The sequence below is a fragment of the Mus musculus genome, chromosome 7 (genome assembly GCF_000001635.26).
Source record: "Mus musculus strain C57BL/6J chromosome 7, GRCm38.p6 C57BL/6J".
Taxonomy (NCBI): Eukaryota; Metazoa; Chordata; class Mammalia; order Rodentia; family Muridae; genus Mus; species Mus musculus.
In genome coordinates, this window is record NC_000073.6 from 129,810,702 (window position 1) to 129,825,531 (window position 14,830).

Sequence of the window (14,830 nt, forward strand, 5' to 3'; positions counted from 1 at the left end):
ATGACTGGACTCCATAAATTTATCACTGCCCGGCCATGTGCAGCTTTTGATCCTTTCTGTCAGGCCTGATGGGAGCTGGGAGTGTTCAGTTGCAGCTGTGACACGTGTCTCTATATCCATCTTCCTACATGTTGAACTTGGCTATCCTCATCAGAGTTGGGAGGCAGTGCCAGCTCTTAAGGAAGGTGAGCCTTTTCTATTTTAAAGTAGAACTGCTCCAGGGCCCCCAGACCACACAGCTCCAGCATGAAAGGCAGGCTGGCGCCCATGTTTGTCTTTCCCTCCATCCTTGGGGTGCAGTCCTCTGGCTGGCCTGGCTGGGTCTGGATCCCCTTTGTTCCATACTTGTAGTGTCTCACCGGAAGAGGATCCTCCCCCGTGAGACTGAAGTACTACTCAGTCTGATCTATGTAATTCACCTAAATGCAAGTGAGAACAGCTGAGCTAGTGGAGTGTTGGGACCAGGAACCCAGGAGGAGAAGACCCCATTGCTGCCTTTGAGATGTTTATAAGTTAGGAGAGAAGACAGAAAACCCATTCACAATGTGGATGTGAATATGTATATGAATATAGTTCGGCTCATGAAGCAGGTTTTAAGGATTGACCCACTAGATCATCAAAAGCTGGATGCTGGAGGGAACAGGATGATCATGGAGAGTACCCTGAGGAGCTGGTAAGTGAACTAGGTGTAGAAGTTGTTGCACAGGAGTATGTCCAGGGGAAGATAACAGGCTGACATCACCCAGGCAAGGAGAAAAGAGTAAGTAAAGAGTAAATGAAGGACAAGACAGAGAAGTAGAGGGAGTCTATAAGGCTACAGTGGAGAGCAAAAGGTGAAAGCAAGAGACACTGGCTATATTTGGCAGCTTGTGTCACACTCTTTTAAAGGGGAATCATGATACTGTTTAGGGTCTCACCTCATTTAATAGATGAATTATCTTGGAGTGCACAAACACTACTTGGTGCTAGTCTTCCAGATAGTTCCCAACAGCAGCTCAAGTCCAGGCCTGTGGGTATCCGAAGGCCTCCCTCTTCCCCTGGGTGTCAGTTACTATGAACAGTCACGTGATAAAGACAAAGATGCCCTGGTCATCATATGAGAGTTGAAGAAGTCAAGCCCTGCTTTCTTTGAGCTGTGAAAGAATCAGAAATGATCTTGGTGTGAAGGAGTGACCATAGAGGCTATATTAGGGACACAGTCCTGGTAAGTGAGACTTCATCCGGTACAGCCTGGGATGCATGGTGATATCAATAATGAGAGACTGGGGAAAGATCCCAAGACCTGGTGGGACCCTGCAGAAGGGGTAACAGCAAAACAAAGGGGTAGAGTTACAATAGAGTCAGAGCAATAGAGAGCAGGTGGGAAGAAGTGGGAGAGAGAGGCCACATTGTATCCAGGAAAGGACACTGGTGCTCATTTTTAACTAAAGCAGGTTGTCCAGTAATTAATTAGGTATTTTCTGCAAGAATTCACCAACTTTGTAACTCAACAGCACTTTTACCCATGACTACATGCTGGGTATCCAGGCCCTAGCAATGCCCACCTGAGTAGCATATGGCCTCTGCCACCCTTAAGCTCCTATTTCCATGGCAGAGATAGAAAGTAAATGACAGTGCCATGCCGGGCCATGGTGAATGTTCTGACAACCTGAGCAAAGTAAGAGACTAGATGCCAGGGAATGACTTATGGTGTTTTCTGAGTAGAGTTGTTTAGGGCGAATTCTAGAAAATGATGTTAGAGAGCTAAACAAAATGAGGAAGGAGCCATGGAAATGCCAAGTGACAGCAGAGGTCTTGAGGCAGGAACACACTCAGGCAGTTTATGGATCAGCATTGAAGACCATCAGGCAAGAACAGGGAACACCACACAGACAGACAACAAAGAGTCAGAAGCTTGGAAACGTCTACATCTTTCTTTGTATTCAGGCTCAAGAGAAATCCCCAGTGTTGCTGGAATTATGGTCAGCACACCTTGCCCCCGACTAGCCATTTGCCACTGAATTTCTAGAACTTTAAAAATATTCAGATCCTGTGCCTGTGTCTTAGTTACAATCCTTGGTGTGGTCATAGGAACCATGAAAAAGGCGATTTAAGTGAGAGGGTCTATTTTAGCTTCCAGTTCAAGGGGACAGTCCATCGTGTTGGGGAGTCCTGCTGGCTTCCCTCTTTAATAAACCTAATCAAGGAATATACCCCAAGGCCCTTCATCCTGGCCACTCTAGATCTCACCAAGTAGACAATTGAGATTTTTTCCATGTCAGCCTGTAATTTCATCTTTAGTCATTATACTAAAATTTGCAGATAGATATTTGCCATCATTTTTTTACTTCTTAAAAAAGGGCAGCAATCTAAATGTTGAGTGAGAAGAAATTGATGAGGTAAATTATATTGGATTGGAAACTACAGTGCATTATTTATCAATCTTGTTTTCAATTCTTATAATAACAGATGAGTGCTCACAGAACAGTGTGGAAAAGATGATATAAAAATAAATGAAATGGGTATTAATACAGTTTATTTTCAAATTATATATCAACTATACCTGTAGAGAAAAAGACTGAAAGGTAAACACCCAAATGTTATCCAAGATGATTACTCTGGTCGGGGAGTGTGATGGTTAGGGCTAATTGTTGACTTCACAATCTGTGATCACCTAGAAAGAGAGTCTCAGTGAAGGACTATCTAGATTAGGCTGACCTATGGAAATGCTTGTAGGGTATTATTTTGATTAAGTTGAGATGGGAAGATTTGCCCTCTGTGGGTGGCACCATTTCCTAGGCAGATGATCATGGACTAGACGAATCTAGCGAAGGGGCGGGGCTAAGCAACAGCATGCATACCTTCATGGGTCTTTTTTGACTTTGGATGTAATGGAACCAGCTTCAGGTTCCTGATACCTTGGCTTCTCTGTAACCCAGAACTGTGAACTGAAACATTGTCTCCTGTAAGCTTCTTTTGTCAGAGTGTTGTATCACAGAGACAGGAAACAAGCCAACACATGGAAGGAAAGAGGCAACAAAGGTAACTTCTATAGTCAACTGTACACTTCATTTTCTAAGTGGCTCATAATGTAGATTTTCTTTTATCTACAGGTAATGGTCATTTAGAATAAAGGGACCTTTTTTAAAATAACAAATTAGGAGCCACTACTAAATGTCAAGAATTTTTTTAACACAGCTAGTAGTGGGTTACCCAGAACACTCCATAAATTCACTGTGAAATCCACCCAAGGTCAAGAAAAGCAGCCACATCTGTCCTAAAGCTCTAGAAACTGTTATCTTGGCTTCTATTCTTGTCAATTTATCCTAACCATGGAAATGCAAATGCTTGGGATTTCATCCTATCCCAGAAGTTTTGCACTCAGCGAAGGGATGCCCCATGCTGAGGTCAATTTTCCCACAATCAAGGTCATCCTTGATTGAGCTTTACTGCTTCTTGGCAGTGTGTGTGTGTGTGTGTGTGTGTGTGTGTGTGTGTGTGTGTGTGTGTGCACGCGCGCATGCTACGTGTGGGAGGGTGTTAAGAGAGCAAGAGCTGTCAGGCAGAACATGAGTCCTATCACAACTCTGCAGCAGACAGTAGAATTGTCACACACATTCAGCAGCTGCTTAGAAGGGTTGTGGTTTTACTTACATTGGTGATGATATATTTCCACAGTCCTCTCTTTGGGGGTTCTCTAGAATCTAGCAATAAGCAACCATAACACTTCCTGTCTCAAACTGCTTCTTCCTTGGGCTTCTCTTTCAACAGCACTTGAGTGGACTGGGTTAGATCTGCTTATAAGAACCGACCTAGCAGCTTATCCTGGGTGCAAGCCCATCTCATCAGGTGACTCTGTGCTGGTGTCCTCCACCATTCCCACCAGTGAGCCATCAGACCTTCTCCAAGATGCTTTAGCCTCTCTGCTGGTTCTACATCTACTTCTCCTGAGTCACATGATGATGTGCTGAAGAGCAATCAGTACAGCGCCCAGCTTCTGCAGAGCACTTCCCTCCCTGTCAGCAAGGGCTACTCCCAGCACCTCCAAGACCCTTTGAACTGCTTTCCACAAGGGAGCATGGCTGGTGGCCCACACCTAGCCCAAGGCTCCTGGAGAGGTGGTGTATAACCCAACATCCTCTCACCTTTTGTCAGTACCAACCTTTCATCCAGATACTCAAAAATGATAGACACTTGAGCTGGGAATATAGCTCAGTAGGTAGCGACTGCTTGCTTGGTGTGGTGGTTTGAATAAGCTCTGGCAGTTGAGTGTTTGCTCCCCAGTTGGTGGACCTCTTCTCAGAAGCTTAGAAGAAGTGGCCTTGTTGAGGGAAGTATCTCACTGGGGTGAGTTTAGAGGACTTCAAGAGTTTGTTTCCTTTGTTTCCTGTGTACAGTTCAAGATATGATCTCTTAGCTGTTGCTCCAGCCACTAGGTCAGCCTGCTGCCATGCTTCCCACCATGATGGTGATGGACATTTATCCCTCAGGAACTGTAAGCCCCAGACAACTTTCTATAAGTTACCTTAATTATAATATTTTATCATGGTCAAAGATTTGTAACTAAGACACACACATGACATCCACAAACCCCCCAAGTTCCATCCCTAGTACCAAACAAATCAGGTATGGTAGATCGCTTCAATGCTGGTGCTTAGAAAGTATAGGCAAGGGGAATCAAAAGCTCAAGGTCATTTTTTAGCTATGTAAGGAGTTCAAGGTCAACCTAGGCTACATAAGACCTATCCTAAAAATAAAAAGATAGTTATCTAAAGATTATTAAAACAATTAAAGGGATGAGCAAAAGAAAAGATGATGCTTCTACTCATCTAGTTATCAGGCAGGATTAAAGTCAGAGGCATCTCATGGAGACATGCACTGTTTCCTAGGCTCTATCCAAAGATCTTGGTGACCTGGGGCTTTGTCTGGGGCTGATTGCCTTGAACAAAGTCCAGGGCCTCTTTGATGGTCCGGAAGGATGTTCTCCATTTGGAGCCATAGACTCTTGGGCTATATTCTGTCTGCACTATCTCTAACTGGAAATACCCTGCAGCTGGACAGTAGACTTCAGAGTCTTTGCAGCTGGGCATGGGAAGGCTGTCTGCAAACAAGAGGGTTTTAAAATAAATAGTGACTCCAGTGAGCCCCATCTTGATGAGATGTCTGCACAGCATCCGACTTTCTGTGAATGCTCAACCCAGCAAACGCAGTATGATTGCCAGATCTCTAAAAGGGGCAAAGGCCCCCAGGCCACTTGCTCTGTAAGCGTTACTCAGAAGTGGTGGCCCAGACTGCCTGGGACCACAGACCCCAAGAAACAGATGTTTTACTGTAGCCACTACAGAGTCTCAATGGCTGGATGTCCAAGGCTGGGCAACATGCCTTCCTTCCAGATGGTCACTAATGTATCACCAGGGTAACAAGCAGTGTTCGTGACCATCATCAGGGTGATGTTCTGTTTATTTTTAACTGCTTGCTCATTTCAGGAGGATGGGAGGCTATGGATCATTCCAGGTTCTTTCCATTGTTCCTTCTCCCATACCTGTTCTGCTTCTCTCTCTCTCTCTCTCTCTCTCTCTCTCTCTCTCTCTCTCTCTCTGTGTGTGTGTGTGTGTGTGTGTGTGCTCGCACACATGTGTGTAACTCATGTGTAGGTGGTGGAGCCCAGAGGTCAACATTATTGAGTGTCTACCTTCATTGCTCTCTATCCCTTTTTGAGGCAGAGTCTCTCACTGAACCAAAAATTCTTTGTTTTGGGTTTGTTGTTGTTGTTTTGTTTGTTTTGGCAAGCTTCCAGGCTTTATATTGCTCACCCCCAACCTAAACACCAAGGTTACAGGTGCAAGCTGCCATATGAGTGCACAGAGATCCAAAGGCAGTACCCTTGCTCCCAAAGCAAACACTTTACCCACTGAGCCATCTCCCCAGCCCAAGGGCTCTTTTTGTTGGGAAAACTGAAGCTAGATTTCCTCTGTACTAATCAGAGTCATTTCAACAGAGTAGGAGTCGCTGGTGCCCATGAATGCCATCTAGCTAGCCTGAAACAATCTTCATTGGTCATAGGTCTATGGTCCTCAGCCACCCCCATTAGAAACTAAACATTAATGTGTCCTGGTGAATTGGGTAGACCCAGTAGGTCCTATCCTACTGTAATGGAGTGTAGCATGGTAATATCCTGCTTCTTTATGTTCTGATCTTTGAGAAGTAGAGCTCTCCTTCACAGGTAGCCTGACCCAGTCCACCAGGTCTGCAAGAGAGAGAATGGGGACATAGGGGCAAGAGACTCAAAGAATGGAGACATCACAGGCTATCTGCTCAAGGCTCAGGTCTCAAGTCTTGTCTGAGTCTCAAGTCTCTAGTCTCAAGACTCATTCGTTGAAAGGCAACTATAGGTATATATGCACTTGATGGGGAGTGCAGCTAGAGGCACTTAACCACAGGTCAGGATGTATAGGAGGAAAACAAGATGTTATCAGAGTGTGTTCAGCTGTGGTGGGCTTCTTGCAAAAACACCATGCTGGGAAAATAAGTCTCTCGCCAGGGTGGAAAAGACCCTGGTAAATAGCCCGAGATGACTGCAGAGATGATAGACACTTTCTGCTCAGAGTTGGCTCCCAGGCCAGGCAGTGATGGTGCACACCTTTAATCCCAGCACTTGGGAGGCAGAGGCAGGTGGATTTCTGAGTTCGAGGCCAGCCTAGTCTACAGAGTGAGTTCCAGGACAGCCAGGGCTACACAGAGAAACCCTGTCTCGGAAAAAGAAGAAGAAGAAGAAGAAGAAGAAGAAGAAGGAGGAGGAGGAGGAGGAGGAGGAGGAGGAGGAGGAGGAGGAGGAGGAGGAGGAGTTGGCTCCCAACAGCAGCCCACACGCCTCATTATCTCCCACACACAACACCAACATACAGCCATCCTATCCTCACTCTCTCTGTTTCTCAAATGAAGCAGGATCTCCATCTTGGACGACATAACTCTTCCTGGTGGGACATGTCTCCTGCATCGTGGAACATGCAGAGTCCCCAGTGGCCGCCACTCAAAAGATGGTGGTGGTGTTTCTATCTCTTTCCCACCAGTGAGTATCTCCTGACGTAGTCAAGATCCTCAGGGAAGAACTCTCCCTCACTTGCAAACCACCAAATCTCCATCTGTAAAAGGGTTGATCTAGAGTTTCTTTTTTCCCCTAAGTTTTGGTGACAAGAGATAATAAAAATTGAGTTAAAAAAAAAGTTCCCAGCCGGGCGAGGTGGTGCACGCCTTTAATCTCAGCACTCGGGAGGCAGAGGCAGGCAGATTTCTGAGTTCGAGGCCAGCCTGGTCTACAGAGTGAGTTCCAGGACAGCCAGGACTATACAGAGAAACCCTGTCTCGAAAAACCAAAAAAAAAAAAAAAAAATTCCCGTTTTATGATTTATTTCATGGATTATGCATATCAAAGACCATAAGTCCTTGGCAAAAGCCCAGAGGTTCACCTGAATAAGAATATCCTTTAAAGGAGCCAAGCAGTGTTCCATAAGATTGTGGACGGTTTAAGACACAGACCAACTTCACTGCCTGACCCCTTCACCTCACCTTTCTGTCTTCCCAGAGGAAGGCTTCCAGTGGAAGATGGTATGAGGCTCCTGGTTTCCATTGCTACACCTTTTCAGTCCTTGTTAATTTTACCCTATTTGTCTGCATCCATTACGTCAGGGTGACAATATTAGAGGACAGACTTTGGGTTAAACAAGTATGGTTTATCAGAATTATAGACTGGCTCCTATGACCCATATATACCTCACCTGCAGACCCTTAACTTACTACCTTGGAATGCTGGGTCCACTCTCTCTGTTTCTCCAAGAACCAAACCTTGGGCTTCATAAGGGTGAGAGCTCCATCTTATCCAAATCGTTCTTTCTCAAACTTGGCACAGAACCTGGCCTATGTTTGATTTTAATAATAACAACTAATAACTGGTATATCTGGTTCTTTTCTACGTCAGAAATGAAACATTACTTATGTTTAAAAAAAGTCTCAATCTAAACATCCAATCCTAAGGAAACTAAGGAAAATGTTTCCAGTTCCCCTCTAAGTATGTTCTGTGAAGCAGAAAAGGTGATAGCATCAGGATACCCGCATTTTCCTCTGATGAGCTGGCCAGGTTCATCAGAGGAAAGAGCGCATCAAATTATTCCCATTTTGCAGAAGGGAAAACCAAGGTTTTAGAAGTTAAATGGCCTTTTCAAATCTCTTGACCTAACAGAGAGAGACTGCCATGTCCTGGGATCCACATTCTTCAGACAAAGCCTCTTAAGCTCTCAATAGCCTCAGGAGCTAGATGCATATCTGGTAATTAAATGGCTGAAGAAGCAGTGACTGCCCCCAGCATCTTGCCAATCAGGGAGTGCTTGCAGGGCTGTGGTGACCACCAGGTGACCTGGCCAGCTCATCAGAGGAAAATGCGGGTATCCTGATGCTATCACCTTTTCTGCTTCACAGAACATACTTAGAGGGGAACTGGAAACATTTTCCTTAGTACTTGGTACTTTTTCCCTTTAGGCAGAAAGCAAAAGGCACCTCCTTGACCTTCTTACCCTCGGCTTGGACCTATGACCATGCCAGCTGGAATGTTCATGGCTTAGAGTTAAGGGAAAGTAAAACTGTAATGGAGAAAACAAAACAAAAACAAAACTCTGGCCAGCTTGCTTACCTTATTTTCATGTGGCTGTAATAAAATGCACAGATAAAGGCAACTTAAGGGAGAAAGAAGGGAGAATCAGTTTATTGGCTCACAGTTCTAGGTTACAGTCTGTCTCAGCAGGGATCTCACAGTGGCAAGAGCTAGATAGAATTGGTCCCATTACATCCACAGTCAAGAGCAGAGCATTTGGAATACACTATAGTGCTCAGCTCACTTTCTCTTTCTTAGCCCAGGGAATGGTGTTGCCCACAGGAATAGGTCCTTACACACCAATTAGCATAATTGTCTGTCTGTGTCCCGGTATTGCTTCTCAAGGAGGTTCCTAAGTGTGACTTTGACAGTGGGAAGGCCTTGGACTCGACTCCCATTTTCATTTGACAAAGCCTGATATAGTCTGTCCTACCGCTCATGGACTTGGGCAAAAATGAGATATTCTAAGTGCTGAGAGGTTCTTGGAAGCAAAGCCTTGAGTAGAGATAAGGAGAGTCTCACAGCCTGTTGCTGGGCTATGGACAGGCTAGTGTGATGTAAGCCTGGGTTTGTGGACAGTAATGGGAGGACAGCCAGTATATATTCATTGGTGAGGGCTGGAACAGAAAAGATGAAACAAGGTTGGGAAAGATGGGGAGGGGAGAACAACACAGGGTCCGCTGTTTTTTTTTCCTAGCTAGTCCGTCTCAAAGAAGTGGACAGTCACGTTCCCTAAGCCTTTCTTCTCTGTAAAAATCACCCTTTCCCAGCTTGTGTTCACAATTACAGAAAAACAATAGCTCCTTTACTCAGCCCTCTGAAAGCAAGCCTTCCCTTTCACTACTTGCAAAAAAACAATTTCTTCATTGTAAATAAGTCCCCAGACTCCACAATGTTCCCTGATCCAGGAAAACACAGGAACATATTTTATAAGCTCTGCCTATTTCCAAACAAGGGACATTGTTTCATCATAGAAATGCTATTTTTAAGGACCCTCCCGCAGAGCAACCTTGACAGTGCTCTGGGGTGTGAAGATGGACCAGTAGAGGTGTGAGCTGGGGAAGGAAGTACGGCAGGGAAGGAAGGAAGTGTGTGGTCCAGTCATCCATTGTCTGCTCAGCAGTATGACTTTCAACACTTAGTTCAAATTGGACAGGCCTGCTGGAGCCAGGATACCCTAACTGGACAAATGGAGAACCAGCCTGGGGAGGCAGGCAGGATACCTCCTGGTGTTGGCAGGGCAGAGAGATAGGGAACCTGGAATTCTGAGTGCTGGTTCTTTACTACGCCTGCGTGGAGTAAAATGGCCTTAGTGTGGGCCACACTCAGTGCAGTCAGGACAGGCAGAGATTTGGTTGTATAATTGGGGGTCTTTGCTAACACATCACTCCCCAGTAGGGACCTCTGAGAAACAGTGCTGTAACCTTCTGAGTGTACAGGGGTATTTTCCAAAATTCAGAACCCATCAGTATTCCCAGCATTCCAGCCTAGCATATACAATGAGACAAGCACACCCCAGCCAAAGAACAACTTCAGATGAGGGGGCGAGGGGTACCCATGAGTGGTTTGCAGATATATGCCATTATTGCATGTAGACCAGGGACTTCATGTGTGGGCGTGGGGAGCACAGCCAACATCTGCTGTGGGCCTCAACCACCCATGGGCTATATCACATAAAACATCTCCTGCTGGACAAAGTATGTATAAACTCTACAGCCCCATAGTAGGGGGGCCTGCATCTCAAGTATGAAATGGAATATGCTGAGAGAGAAAGCAACCTTAGCTGCAGGGACCATACTCTCTAAGGAAACATAAAGGAGCCACACAACCAATGATCCTTCCAACCCTCCACCTAGACCAGTGATGCCTTCAATGGTTTCTGTTGTCCCAAACTCAGTAGCTACAAGCATGCTCGGGGATGACTCCTAAGCAGCCGGGCTCATCCATTCTGCCATCTGCCACTTCTCCCAGCATTCCTCCCAGCCACTCAATGGACTAATGGTCTGAGAACACCTCTCTTGGCACACTTCTGTTTTGACTCAGTAGAGCATATAGAGATTGGAGATGTTTGGAAAGCATGCCCAGTGTCTACCCTTCCTATTCCCAGCAGCAGCTCCCACTTCTGTTTGGGGATATTGCCTGCTATTCTCTCCCAGCTACACGGAATGAGTGGAGCTTCTAAGCCCGGCCATGCAGTCCCACCTCTTGTCCCATCTCAGGGCATCAGCAGAAACAGAGATGGTGCTCGGCTGGTTCAGTCAGAAGGAATTGCCAGTTTTACTGGGCATTCTTGGCCCAAAGGAAATCCTTCCAGCTTTGGCACATAGAATTAGTAAAGAGTCCTAGGAAGGAGTCAAGTCTTTGATACAAACCTAGTTATATGGTGCGAGCCCAAGTCAAGCCAAATGTATTCTGTACTATTGGCTTAAAAGTAAACATAGATTCTCATTGGACTGAATACACCTTGAATAAGTTTTTCTGTCATTCATACCATCAAAGATCCTCAGTCTTGTCACCATTAGCTTCTGACGTGCTAGTAGTTTCTTAAAAAAATCAGTGTTGAGGGGTGGGCAGGGCTACTTGTGCAGCCTGGATAGGGTGGACCTTGCTGACAATCTCGTAGCCTTGGAACCCCTTTGTTGTCAAACACTGGAAACTTAGAATTCACCACTGACCTCCCATGTCCCTTGTCCCCCTCCCTACACTCATCAGCCCTGTGGGATTCATTCCACGTCCTCACAGCTCTCTGATCCTTCCCCCACACTTTTCTCTTTGTCTACTCTCAAAGGCAAGCTCCCTTTCTCTCTTGTGAGGGCGCCAACATAGTCTACCAGACTCCTGCTCTATGCTTCCTTCTTCCAATCCAAGACAGGTTACTTGGGCCCCACTTAACTGGCTATATCACTTAGAACTACTAGGTGTTTGTCTCCCTATTCTGGCCCTGGACATGATGTTCAGGTTTCTGAACTTATACCAAAATTTCTTCTTTTTAAGTCAATGTTAAGTCTTTGTTGAATTTACAAATCACCTCAAACCTAATATCTTAGAATAATACAAATGTTAGCTAAGCCTATAGATCTGTGGTCCTCAAATGACCCTTTCACAGGGGTTACCTAAGACCATTGGAAAAAATAGATATTTACAATACTATTCATAACAGTAGCAAAATTATAGTTATGAAGCAGCAACAAAAGTAATTTTATGGTTGGGGGTCACCATGGCATGAGGAACTATATTAAAGGGTCACAGCATTAGGAAGGATGAGAACCACTGCACTAGATCCAAAGCCCATGTGAGTCTCACCAGGTCAAATCCAGGTGCCAGCAGGACTGAGAGCCTTTCTGAACTCTATAGGAGAAATTTGTCTCCTGTCTTTCAGTGTCCCAGAAGTTCACGCTACACCAAGGACTGTGCTCTTCTCCAGTCGCAGGCACCACACATCTGACTCTGCATCTGTCATTGTGTCTTTCTCTGATGTAACTGGGAAGGTTCTCTACTCTTAAAGGTTCCTGTGATCATCTCAACCCTAGCAAAGATTTCACAACCTTAGTATGCAACGCTCCTTCTGTCATGTTTAAAAAGGTATTCATGAAGTCTCAGGACATCGTGCTCCAGGCCACGGATCCATTTCACATGTTGGTTGCTCTCCCTCTAATCTCCTTCTACCAACAAAGCTCATTTAGGTCAGCTGTGGAAATGTCATAGAGACCTTGTTAAACATCTCTGACTTCCTTGTTGAGGTTTGGTCTGTATTCTGGTGATGATTCTGTACTGGAAGGTCTCAGCTTACTAGTAAATCCCCCAGTTTACAAGCTTTTGATATGCAAACTTTGTTCCTTGATATAAAACTACTGGCTAAATAAAATTGGCTTTGACAGTTACTGAGGGGTCACCCCTAATCTACTCTTGTAACCTCCCCAGCGGTGGCGGCGTACCCCAGGTACCTCCTCTCTTCTGTTCTTCCTTTCCTCTTCTCTCTCTCCCCCAGTCGGGTCACTCCAAACCCACCTACCTCTAAGCCATCCAGTTATTGGCTATAGCCAATTTCATTTATCCAATAGTTTTAAATCAAGGAAAAAAAGGTTTGTGCAACCAAAGGCCCGTAAATTTGAGAATTCACCCATAGGTTTAGACCTCACAGTACAGAATTAGCATTACAATACACAACAACAGACCAGACCTCAACACTTCCTGATCATACCCTACTTGTCTCCTCCACTGATAGCAAATGCTGTGGCTTACACAGACTGTCTGGGACAAGGGGAAACTTTTACAACCAGGAAGGTGCATAGGGGTTCCTGGATCTCTGCCCTACAGTCTCTTCTTCAGATGCTGTGATGTGACTGTCACCTTGATAGAATCTTCATTCATCCAGAAGGTGAGCCTCTGAGAGAGTTTCTGAATTGGGTTAATTGAGTTGGGAAGACCCACCCTAAATGTAGATGCTTCCATTCCACAGACCAGGGTTCCAGACTGAATAAAAAGAGAACAGTGAGCTGACTTCCTGCCTCCTGACTGCAGGCGGTATGACCTGAAGCCCCTGGTGCCTTCAGCCCTGTAGTGGAGTGTTCTCTCAAAGTGCGAGCCCAGGTAAACCCTCCCCAGAGCTGTTCTTGTCAAGGAAAGCAATACAGAGGCCAAAGCACCAAGGCAGGAAAAAATGAAAGCCTGAAGGAAAAGGAGTTTTCTCTTGGAACCTTACCACCCTTAAGCTGAATGATCTGTGCTAGCAAGGCCACCACGCTCTGCTTATCTGCCAGACGAGCTGGGGAGAGCCTGGGACAGTCAATGGACTGGCAAGCAGGTGACGTCAGCAGGTCCATGAAGAGCCGTTTGCATGGATGGGTACATATCTGCATCTTCATTGCAAGGTGGCGTTAGTTCTTAACTGCAGGCCTTGCTCACGGTTGACACAAATTTTTCATTTAATACAATGTGATCTGCCAACCCATTTGAACTATGTTTGCTGAGAGCCAGAAAGAGGACAAAGAACACTACTAAAAAAAAAGCAACCTAAAATGCCCAGTCAGTCTCCTTTAGGTGACACCAGCAATTTTCCCATGGAAATACAGAAAGAGAGGAATAATTAAAGAGAACCAGGGTCATAGACACCCATCTGTTAAAAGGAGCAATTTCAATGACTCTTTTAAGTAGTAAAGAACAATTATTGTATTATTCTGAGGTGATCCAATTTCTCAAAAACTGAGGGAATATTAAAGAGAATTGATGTTCTCGGCACTCTGAAACGTGATGGGAGAGTCTCGGGGTGAACTGTAAGAACCTCGCCGCTGGTCTGTTCTGATGTGAGGGGAGCTCAGATGCGCTTCGATCCCGACACAGGCAAGTAAAGGGTGGTTAAGGCCATAATTTTCAGTAGCTTAAAAAAAGAACCACAAAGACACAAGTGCTACCAATTACATCTACACACACACAGTATCTCCTTAAGCCTCGTTGTGGAGAAGGCAAACAAGTTCATCGTCAACCAGGGTGTTCTCACGTAAAAAGCTTCGGAACATGCTGCGTGCATTAAAGGGAGATATCTCGCATGTGCAATTACTCAACACATCTTTAAAACTGTAAACACTTATTCACATGTGGAGAAGGTTAAAGCGGCAGACTTGGAAAACCCCACCTGCCAGGCAAGTTGCCTCCATTTCTCTCCAGTTGAATAATAGTCCTCCGCGGGCGGCCGTTACTCTCAGAAGCAGCAGACAGGAGTCAGCAGAGAAATCATTAGAGATGAGGTGGCTGCAGCTTAGTTGCTATTTTTATACAGGGCACTCCCTTTCCTGCTCTCTGCATTGATGTGCTCCCAGAAACCGTGCCTGCATCTTTCCAGGACCCCACCTCACACATCTGGGTGCTCACTCACATGGAAATGCCAGCTGGCTTTGGGCTTACTGCCCTCTCCAGCTACAATGGGTAAGAGGCACTGAGGACTTGGACATTTCCAACTAAACCCAGGGGAAGAAGGTTGGCCGGAATCATCTTCTAAAGAGTAGAACATATATATATCCCAAGAGAGAAAACCAACTGAGTGTGAAACAAACAAACAAGCAGACAAACAAACATGCATTCCCCAGATGCATCCAGCTAAAGAAAGATCAAAACCAGAGGCCGTGGGTCACAAGACAGGAAGATGGAAAGAGTCATTCTGCTCCATCTGCCTGAGGGTCTGCACTGAGAGCCACACTCACAGATCCCCAT

At 45.4% G+C, this 14,830-nt stretch overlaps 1 long non-coding RNA gene across 1 annotated transcript; it reads left to right on the forward strand.

The window, feature by feature from the left end:
- The first annotated feature begins 145 nt into the window (after nt 1-145).
- Gm39095 lies at nt 146-13,100 on the forward strand. The gene is made up of 3 exons (XR_869978.1): nt 146-185; nt 12,953-13,001; nt 13,083-13,100. It is a non-coding gene; the product is annotated as a predicted gene, 39095 (long non-coding RNA).
- Nucleotides 13,101-14,830: the final 1,730 nt, after the last annotated feature.